Below are 10532 nucleotides of genomic sequence, written 5' to 3' on the forward strand. Positions count from 1 at the left end.
CCACTCTCTCCTCCTGTGGTTTCCAGAAACTGATATTAGGAAGCATTACTGTCTACAACAGTGGAGGCAGAACATATTTCTCAGGGTCCGAAGCCATTGCAACCTCATCCCCCGTGAACAGACGTAGGGCAAGGTGAGACAGATGGAGCCTTTGTCCCCAAAACTCTTTTTATGTGGGCTGGTAAGTTGGCGCTTATAAGGATGAGCCTACCACGAGCTTCTCCCTGAATGTCCCCAGACTCACAGCCTTTCCCCCCAGACTAAAAGGCTTGCGTAGGTGAGTCATAGATCATCTCCTTCTGGCTAATGTCCTTTATAGCACATAAAGCATTTGTTGCTCACCTTGCTACGTGACGCAGACCAAACGGTGCCGCATTTCAGTCTCGGCTCTTAACACCTTGTCCAAGAGGTCCTCAACATACCATTGCTAATGGTTTGAGGACAACCCTGGCTCCCTGCCCACCCCTTCCCCTCCTCAATTTTTTAGCTTCCTGCTGCTGTTCCCCAAAAGCCAGCCAAGGTCACATGCCCTCTGTGCTTTCTCCATCTCTCCGCTAATGGAAAACACCTGCTCATTTCTCCGCACACAGCAAGGAGCACTGCACTGGAGGCCTTGCCAACAGGTCCTGGCTGGATTGGAACAACAATATTTCTTTTCTTTTTTTGCAAGCAAGTGATACAAATCGCTTGTCGAGATGGGGGCTGTGCAGCCCAAGGCTCCCAGAAAGAGGGGCGACGGAAGGAAGGAGTCCACGAGAACAGCATGACAACGATCACATCAGGAGAGGTCAACCAGAGCTCCTCGCGATGCGACATTTGCGCACCAGGCCACACTGGTCAGCCAGGGTCAACTTCTCGCCAGGCCAAGCCATGTCAAGGTGACATCCCACCAGGCCTCCTCTGCCCCCTCATGATTGGGGGAGGCTGAGTCCTCTCCCAGTGGACATTGGAAGGGCTGTAGAGGCCTCAGCCCCATAGAGTTGGCACGCCAGGCTTCCCCCAAAGAATTCTGGGAGCTGTGGCTTGTTAAGGGTGCTGAGAGTTGTTAGCAGGTCTCCTATCCCCCTCACTAGAGCTGCGATTCCCAGAGTGGTTAAACCATCAGTCGCTCTTCCCAGGGAACTCTGGGAATTGTGGTTCTGTGAGGGAAATACCCCAAGACTATTGTTGCTGCAGGGACGTGGGTGGCGCTGTGGGTTAAACGACAGAGCCTAGGGCTTGCCGATCAGAAGGTCGGCAGTTTGAATCCCCGCGACGGGGTGAGCTCCTGTTGCTCGGTCCCTGCTCCTGCCAACCTAGCAGTTCGAAAGCACGTCAAAGTGCAAGTAGATAAATAGGTACCGCTCCTGCGGAAAGGTAAACGGTGTTTTCGTGCGCTGCTCTGGTTCGCCAGAAGCGGCTTAGTCATGCTGGCCACATGACCCGGAAGCTGTATGCCGGCTCCCTCGGCCAATAAAGCGAGATGAGCACCACAACCCTAGAGTCGGTCATGACTGGTCCTAATGGTCAGGGGTCCCTTTACATTTACCTATTGTTGCTGCAAAAAATAAAGGAAGTGAAAAAGCAAATTCTGAAATGGAAGTATTAAATTATGAAAACAGACGCAGCTCAGGAACCTGTAAGCAGGACACCAGTGAAATAGCTGCCCTTCTGTCTGGTTTCCTGGCAACTGGAATTCAGAGACATACCAATTCTGAATATTCTCAAAATCAGTTATCATTAGTAATCCTGATGGATATTCTCAGTGAAGCCATCAGTGACCATCACCACACCCTGTGGCAGAAGATTCTCTAAATTGTGTATTTTATGAGAAATTTGCACCAAAATGGTGGCGCATTTTCATGAGGACTTTTTTCAAAGAACTCACAAACTGGTGTGGAAATGCATGGAACGGGATGTAAGATTTCAAAAAACGAGAACCAAAAGGAAACCAAAATTGACAGATTCATCCATCTCTAAGTGAGCTCCATTTTGTCTTTCACCTCAGTCAGCAAAAGGGGAAAGGCGACCTGTAGCCCACTGGCAGAACAACCACGCTGTGTCAGAAGGTCCCAGATTTTGGTACAAGGAAAAAATAGGCATAAAAAGATAATTCCTTGGATGCCAAGATCCATGTTTGGGACAAGTACTCTTTGGTAAGAGAACCCCTGTGAATTCCAAAATGTCCCTTTCCCCCCAGTATAGGGGGGAAAGTCCACACGTTTGGTGAGTTAAAAATTGGTTTTCTTACAAACTCTTCAAAGGTCGGGTTCATGTGCTTTTCCAGACATCAGCCAGAAAAGTTGCAAAGGTAGTAAAATTTGGCTTCATTGCAAAGTGGTGAAAATTTCTAGCTCAAGAGTGGCTTGTGAGAGCCATGCGGTTTGAGCTTGGAGGAACCAGCTGAGACCTCCACAGATGCTGAGCTTCTCAGGTAGACTAAAAGCTTTTTACTCTTCCTCCCAAGATGAGGGGGAGTGACCTAGGTTAAGCCTGACAAGACAGCTTACTCTATGGTCTTAACCCTTTCATGTATCAGTTAGACTTAAGCATCTTGGTTATATGAGGTTGGTTATCTCACACCAGGTTCAGTCCCCAGCATCTCCAGGTAGGGCTGTGAAAAGTCTCCTGCCTGAAATCCTGGACAGCTGCTACCAGTCAGTGTAGACATTACTGTGCCAAATGGGTCAACAGTCTGGCATCAGTGGACAGCAGCTTTCAGTGCCTTGGGCCAGCCCTGGTTGTTAATATAGAAGAGAAAGGGGTGAGCTGGCCTTGGTGATGCAAGTGAGCATTCTGGCCACTGTAGATCCGACAGCCAGATTGAAGAGAGGGACTGGTGTGAAGCCTTGTATGAGAAACACCCAAGGAATCAACAACAACAAACAGCAGACTTTCGCTTGGACCGGCAAGTAAAATAATGATTTGTTTTAGATTCAGGCAAGCATCCCGTTTGGAGAGAGTACAGCTTGGCCGTTCTAAAACCACCCCAAAATAATTCCTCTAAATCAATCTCTACTTGATAGTTGGAGAGCTAAATTCTGGAACATTCTTTAGGAAACTGTTAGAAAGAGAGAGCTTTTTTTAGCACTTTGTGTTCAGCTGGCTTGCTTCAAAGGTGCATAGTATAAACATAAACAGGATCACACACAAACACACACACAAAAACGCACACTCCACAGCCCCGAAATGAAATATGCACTGTGGATGCTGTCCAGTAGCTTCAGCCAATAAGTCATCTGCTCACAATCTCTTGGCCTTATTTCTGATTTACAAACAGGTCGTTTCATTCTTTATATGCTGTGACACACTTGAGAATCTCTTGGGAACATGCCCAGGACCACGTTGAGGAAGAACTAGGCTGCCACGTGGCTTCTGAACATTCACTGCAAATCTGTGTGCAGCAGCAATTCCTCTTTTGCAAAAGTCACCTGCTGTTCTTTGAACAACGGCAAGTCATTTTTTTGTTCCCTAACTGACTTAGTGGTCTAATGTACAGTGGTAAAGGTAAAGGGATCCCTGACCATTAGGTCCAGTAGTGGCCGACTCTGGGGTTGCGGTGCTCATCTCTCTTTATTGGCCGAGGGAGCTGGCGTACAGCTTCCGGGTCATGTGGTCAGCATGACTAAGCCGCTTCTGGCGAACCAGACAAGTGCATGGAAACACCATTTACCTTCCCACTGGAGCGGTACCTATTTATCTACTTGCATTTTGACGTGCTTTCAAACTGCTAGGTTGGCAGGAGCAGGGACTGAGCAACAGGAGCTCACCCCGTCGCAGGGATTCAAACTGCCAACCTTCTGATCGGCAAGCCCTAGGCTCTGTGGTTTAACCCACAGCGCCACCCACGTCCCAGTACTGTACAGTGGTACCTCGGGTTAAGTACTTAATTTGTTCCGGAGGTCCGTACTTAACCTGAAGCACCACTTTAGCTAATGAGGCCTCCCGCTGCCACCGCGCCGCTGGAGCACAATTTCTGTTCTCATCCTGAAGCAAAGTTCTTAACCTGAAGCACTATTTCTGGGTTAGTGGAGTCTGTAACCTGAAGCGTATGTAACCTGAGGTACCACTGTATTTTGCATTTTTGATCTCCCTCTCTCCTCTCTGTTTCTTACTGCCTTCTCTGTCCATCCTTCAGACTCCTTCTTGTTCCTGACAGCTGTGTATCAACAGCAAATGGCTTTCTCCCAAAGCATCCTGGGAACTGCATTTTCTTACGGGTGCTAGGAACCTTAGCTCTGTGAAGGGCAAACTACAGTTCCCAATATTCTTTGGGGCAAAGCCATGTGCTGTAAATGTGTGGCACGTACACATCCAAAGTCAAATTGCAAAGAGTATCTGGTCTGCATCGCTGATGTCTTTGCCTGGTTTTTGCCTGTCAATGGAGACCGGGAAGCAAATAGATTAAGAGGCTCTCGCAACCTCTGCTTTTCCAGTCACACAATGTTTTGAAGTCAGGCTTCCAGCTATTCTCAAATCTCCTGAATGCCAAGAGCCTGCTGTTTCTCTGGACTCTACGAGGCTCCAACGAAGTCTCGACCTCTGCCTTCTAAGTAAATTAGTTCAGTGGCCTCTCTGCTCGCGACATAGATAGGTTCATGGTGGTTCTGTGATTAAGCCTCTGATTAACCGTTTTGACCTCTTATGGAGGAAGGAGAGAGAGAGATTTTTCCAGGGTGTTAGATTAAGGTTACCAGATTTTTTTCCAATGATCCGGGGACACTTTTCAACTTCAATGGATTTTGTATGGGGACTGATTTGTAAATCCGGGGATTGTCCCCAGGAAACAGGGACATCTGGTAACCTTCTGTTAGAGCACCCATGTGAGGGAATCCTTTTCATAATGGGACTTCCCTCCATGATCTTGCCCCACAAGATACCCTGGCAGATATAAAAATGGAACTCTTGCTTGTTACTGCCAGACCGGGTTGTTGTTTTTTAATATTGTTTATTCCGAAATATGTGTTTAGCATTTTAATTCACTGAAATTATAAATGCTCGCAGGCGTTACTACGTGTTTAAATTTGGTTGGTTGGTGACTGAATTCTAGAGAGTTCTCTAGTAGTTCTCATGGGATTGGCTAACATTGGTCACATGGGAGGTATCTAGTGAATGAGAGGCTCCATTTTATCTGAAGCAAGATGGCTGCATTTTATAATCCACTGTGAACACTGTGGGTTGAGTAGAGTGTTGGGAGTGCTTCTTCTCTACTTGAAAGGAAAAAGAGAGAGAAAAACTGCAGGAGAAGGTAAAAGTGGGCATCTTTCATAGAAGTTGCAAGGCATGGCCTAATTGAGATACAAAAGGCTGAGTACTGAGCTCTGGAAAGAGAGGAAAATACAGTTGTTTGGGAATTAGAAAAGGAGAAGGTAAGTCCATGCTTGAAAAAGCATATGACTGAAAATATTCTGTTTCAATTTGTCTATAGCTATAAGTTTCTGCAAGTACAGTTTTTTTGAATGTTAAAGTCTGGACCTTGGTTTAATTTCCAAAGAAGAGTGTCAGTCATATATATGATTTTAGCTTCTTAGCTCCAGTTTCGTTTCTCTTGACTTCAACAACATGCCATTGGTGCAATTAGTGGTGAATTTCTGCTGGACTGTCCACACATAATGCCATTCCACACACAAAAAACACCTGACCTAGAACATTAGTGATATGACAAGTTACAGGGTTTCAGCAAGGAAGCTATGGAGTGCGCATCAACTGGAGATCATTGCGCATAATTACCCCAGTATCATCATGAGTCCATATAATCATGGTTATACAATAAAAAGGGTATCTGAAGGTGGTCCACAAAAGATTCTTGGATATTTGTATAATAACCATAGAACTGTAGAGTTGGAAGGGGGAACTGGGGCAGGGTACTAGTTTGCCTTCAAGTTTAGAGAGTGAAAGAGGAACTAGGGAAATAAAATCTATGTGGATAAGCACGGCATCAAGATTTTTAAAAAGAAAATTCCATCCTTAGACCTGGCAGTTTATGGGATCTTTGCATATGTGAAGCTCAAACAATGCAAAAGGTGCCTAAAGGATTCGGGATCAAATATTGCTGAGGAAAATTCATGCCCAGAATTAGGAAAGCGTATTTTGAATTTGAAATGCCTCATTCAAAAACAAAATCTGCCAAATCTGCCTGAATGCTCAATGTCAACTTGGGAGACCTGGCGTCAGCCAGAGCTGTAAACAGTTTTTGGTGTGTGCATTTTATTACATCCAAATATCAAATTCCTCTGCTACTGCAAACAATTTTTCCTGGAAACACACTTACATAATATCGATCTCTGGTTTCTGGTTTGGAAGAGAAATGCTTTTAATGAATTTATTTCTTTTATAACAAACAACCATTGGAATGGTTGGGAAAGCAATGGAACTGGTTTGCAAACTATTCCAGTAATCTACTCAAAGAACACACAGCCTTTTTTTTTTATTGTTATTATTACTATTAGAAGAGGGAGTGTAGAGAAGAGCAGATATTTCTCCGTTTTGCATGTGGCATGTCAGAATGCAATTCTCGAATCTCGAACATTTCGCAATTGCCTGATGGAGTTTTACACCCACTCTATAGCCAAAGCGGTCTTCATGGCTTCAGAGGCAATGATGGGAAGGTAATTTTTCTTGCAAAAAGCAGGCAGATGCATCTGTGCAATTGCTGACCAGGGCTGCCTCCACTGGAAGCCAGTTCTCATATTAAGGGATGGAATCTGATTTTTGCGAGCTGATTTACTAGCTGAGGAAGACAGCTGGAAATGAACTGCTCCTGTACATCCCTGATTTTGAACTGCCCTGGACCACATATTTCTGTTTATACTTTACACTCGGGCTTTTTAAAGGAATTTTTATAGCAATTCCAGGAAATGTGCAAGGAGGAACGCGCAGCCTTGTCAAATTTACAGCTAATTGATCATGTCTCTCCTGTGCCTCCTTTTATATCTCGTTTGTTTATAGCAAAACTGGCTATTGGGAGCCATACGCCCAGACCTCCGTGGGTAGCATTTGAAATTATGGACTGTGTTTCTTCATTGTTGTTGTTGTTTAGTCTTGTCTGACTCTTCGTGACCCCATGGACCAGAGCATGCCAGGCACTCCTGTCTTCCACTGCCTCCCGCAGTTTGGTCAAACTCATGCTGGTAGCTTCGAGAACACTATCCAACCATCTTGTCCTCAGTCGTCCTCTTCTCCTTGTGCCCTCCATCTTTCCCAACATCAGGGTCTTTTCCAAAGGGTCGTCTCTTCTCATGAGGTGGCCAAAGTATTGGAGCCTCAGCTTCAGGATCTGTCCTTCCAGTGAGCACTCAGGGCTGATTTCCTTCAGAATGGATAGGTTTGATCTTCTTGCAGTCAATGGGACTCTCAAGAGTCTCCTCCAGCACCATAATCCAAAAGCATCAATTCTTTGGCAATCAGCCTTCTTTATGGTCCAGCTCTGCAGCAGCAAAAGGAAGGCAGAACAAGAAGCAAATGCTTCTTGGGTGTTTTTTTGGCGGGGGAGACGCAGGGCTAGAGCCTGGCTGGGCAGACACCCCTCACTTCCATCAGGGCAGGCAGAACTGTTAATGGTTTCAGAACTCACAGAGTTAAAGAGTTCTGGTGACGTCTCTTTCCTGAGGCGTGGTTAGGAACACTTAAGGGAGGGGTTCGACTCTGAGTGTTTCAGTCTGACTTTCGGACGCGATGCGAAAGGGAGAATGTGTCAGTTCTCGCCAGGTCTGAATTTATGATGTTATTCTTCATGATTAAAAGGCAAGAGTAGATAAGGACTGCCTTGTGTCTGCTCTGATTTATTTCCACACGTGCTGCACTCTGCTTCTCACCGCTGTGTTTCGCTCTGCTACCGGCAAGAGAAAGAGGCCTGAGGAGGATTTTTGCGGGAGGCACGGATAGCTTGCAGAGTTTCGCAACGGAAGTGGTGCCGGGCTCCATGTTCAGTCTCTGTGTACCCTCTTGTCCGGTGTAAATAATCCGAAGAGGTTATGGGTGCTCGCCAAAGCTTTGAAGCATTGCAGGAACGTCCCACGTGTGGGGGAAGCCAGCAGGAAGGTTGCTGGGGTCCAGCTGGAGCTCTGGAGCTGTGTCTTTGAAGCTGGAAGGAGCTCGCTGGGGAGAAGCGATCTGCCGGAGCCGGGAGGCGGAGAAGCTACTGCCGGGAGACGTGAGTAAGCTTAGCCCCCGGGGAGGAGATGGCAGACGATCGTGAATCATTCTCAGTTCCCTTTGAGAAATTAAATGGACAAAATTGGGCCGAATGGAGCCGGAAGCTAAAGGCCTGGCTGGTAGCCAAGGGGTTGTGGGAGGCGACCCAGGGGCCCCCTCTCCCACCACCTGCAGCAGGAGCAGCGGCAGCGGACATAGCGGCTGCTCACGCGTCGCAGAGGAAAAACCAGAAAGCCCTGGGAGCTATAGTGCTCAGTTTGGAGGGTTCCCAACTTCCTCTGGTTGAAGGGCTTGAGACTGCTCAGGAGGCCTACCAAGCCCTTGAGAGGGTGCACCACAGAACCACGGCTGGTGCAAAGATCCACACCACCAGACGCTTGTTTGAGATGAAGCTGCGTCCCGGTGGGAACATCAGACAGCATGTTACTGAGATGCTATCTGTTTTTAATGAGTTGCGCCTGTTACAGGTCAACTTTTCAGAAGAGCTGAAGGTTTATATTTTGCTCAGCTCTCTGGACAAAAGTTATGACAATTTGTGTCTGTCTATGGAATCGATGAGTCCACAGGATTTGACGCTATCGTACGTGACAGGGCGTCTTTCGGACGAACAGGAGAGGCGTGTCCGAGAAGGCAGGTCTGGCGCAGGCAGCTCCACCGGTTGCAGAGGTGGGGGGGGGGCAAGCCAGATGAGAGCTGTGTTCAGGCTTTTTCCACTCGTCGATGTTATGTCTGTGGATCGAACAGCCACCTAAAACGGGCTTGTCCGCAGAGGAGCAGAGAGGCCGGGCAGGATGTCTCCAAGGTCGTTTCCCATGGGAACCAGTCTCGGAGAGGAGGCCAGCGTGGGAACGCGAAGGAAGGACGTGACTCAGAGAAGGGAGACTGTTATCATCTCGCGGCTTCTCTGGCAACTTTGAACAACAATGCCAGCAGGGACACAACTGTGAAGTGGGTGCTGGACTCAGGAGCGAGTCATCACCTGATAACGCCATCTGCTGGGGAGCGGCAGAATTGCAGGGCTGTTTTAACTGGAATGACTTGTAAATTAGCTGACGGAACAAAACGAAATGTATCTAAAGTGGCAAATGTCTATATTTCTGTTTTGCAGGCGGAGCTGGAGTGCTTCATTGTACCAGGGATGAAGTGTTGCCTGTTATCGGTTTCTGCTCTGGCGAAGCAGGGATACAAAATTTGTTTTGAAAATAACACCTGTTCCATTTTCAGAGGGGGGAGGCAACTTGTCAACGTGGAGAGCAAGGACAATCTCTTTGTTCTGGAAACACCCCTGGAGGGTGGTGGGAATGCAGGGAAAGCACAGGCGCAGTGTGCTAGTGTTCCCAGCCATGATTCATGTGTTCATGTATGGCACAAGAGAATGTCTCATGCTTGTCTGGAGGATGTTAAGAGGCTGCCAGGCTGCACCAAAGGTTGTAAAATCACGCCATGTGAGGGATCCCTAGTGTGCAGGGCATGCAGCAAGGTTCAAAGGTGCAGGTTTCCCGGGGTAAAGAGGGTAACCACAAAACCTTTTGAGTTGATTCACACAGACCTTACGGGACCAATGAAGTGTGAGAGTCTGGGTGGGGCCAGGTTTCAGCTATTGATATTGGATGATTTTACTCAGAATTTATGGTCTTTTTCTCTCAGGTCGCAGAGAGAGGCGGCGCAACTCATCCAGGATTGGGTTGCGGAGGTGGAACTAAGGTTCTCCACCAAGGTGCAAGCGTTCAGGAGCGACCGTGGGTCACAGTTCACTGGGTCTGCTCTGAAGGAGTTCTTCAAGGAAAAGGGAATTCGTCACCAGGTGACGGGTGCAAAGTCTCCTCAAGAGAGAGGCGTGGCAGAGCACAGGAGTGAAGCACTGGCTGAAGCTGTCAGGGTTTTGCTGTGTGACTCTGGGCTGCCTCAGAGCTTTTGGAGTGAGGCTGGGAAGTTTGCCAGCTTTGTTTTTAACAGGTCCTACAATCACGATGTAGGTGACACACCGTATTTTCTGTTGCACAAGAGGAAGCCACAGGTGCATTTCTTCCGTTCGTTTGGTTCCAAGGCTTCAGTGCCAATACCAACAGCGCAACGGAAGGAGGGTGGTCCTAGGTACCAGGACATGATCTTCTGTGGGTATGATCCTGCAACAAATGGGTGGAAGTTTGCATACCCAGAGGGTGATCAGACCACGCTGCTGGTCAGCAAGCATGCTGAGTTCTTTGAGCAGGATGGTTGGTCACAGCCTAGGTATGGTCCTGATTTTCTCTCAGAATGTCTGTCCGATTCTGAAGGGGAAGAAAGGGAGGAAGGAGAGGCAGAGGCGGAGCCTGTTGCTGAAGACCAGGTTGCTGATGATGGTCAAGCACAGGGGTGGGTTTCTCCACAGGTTAAGAGAGAACCCAAAAGTGAGCCTT

The sequence above is a fragment of the Podarcis pityusensis genome (assembly GCF_964106645.2).
Source record: "Podarcis pityusensis genome assembly, chromosome: 7".
NCBI classification, from domain to species: Eukaryota; Metazoa; Chordata; class Lepidosauria; order Squamata; family Lacertidae; genus Podarcis; species Podarcis pityusensis.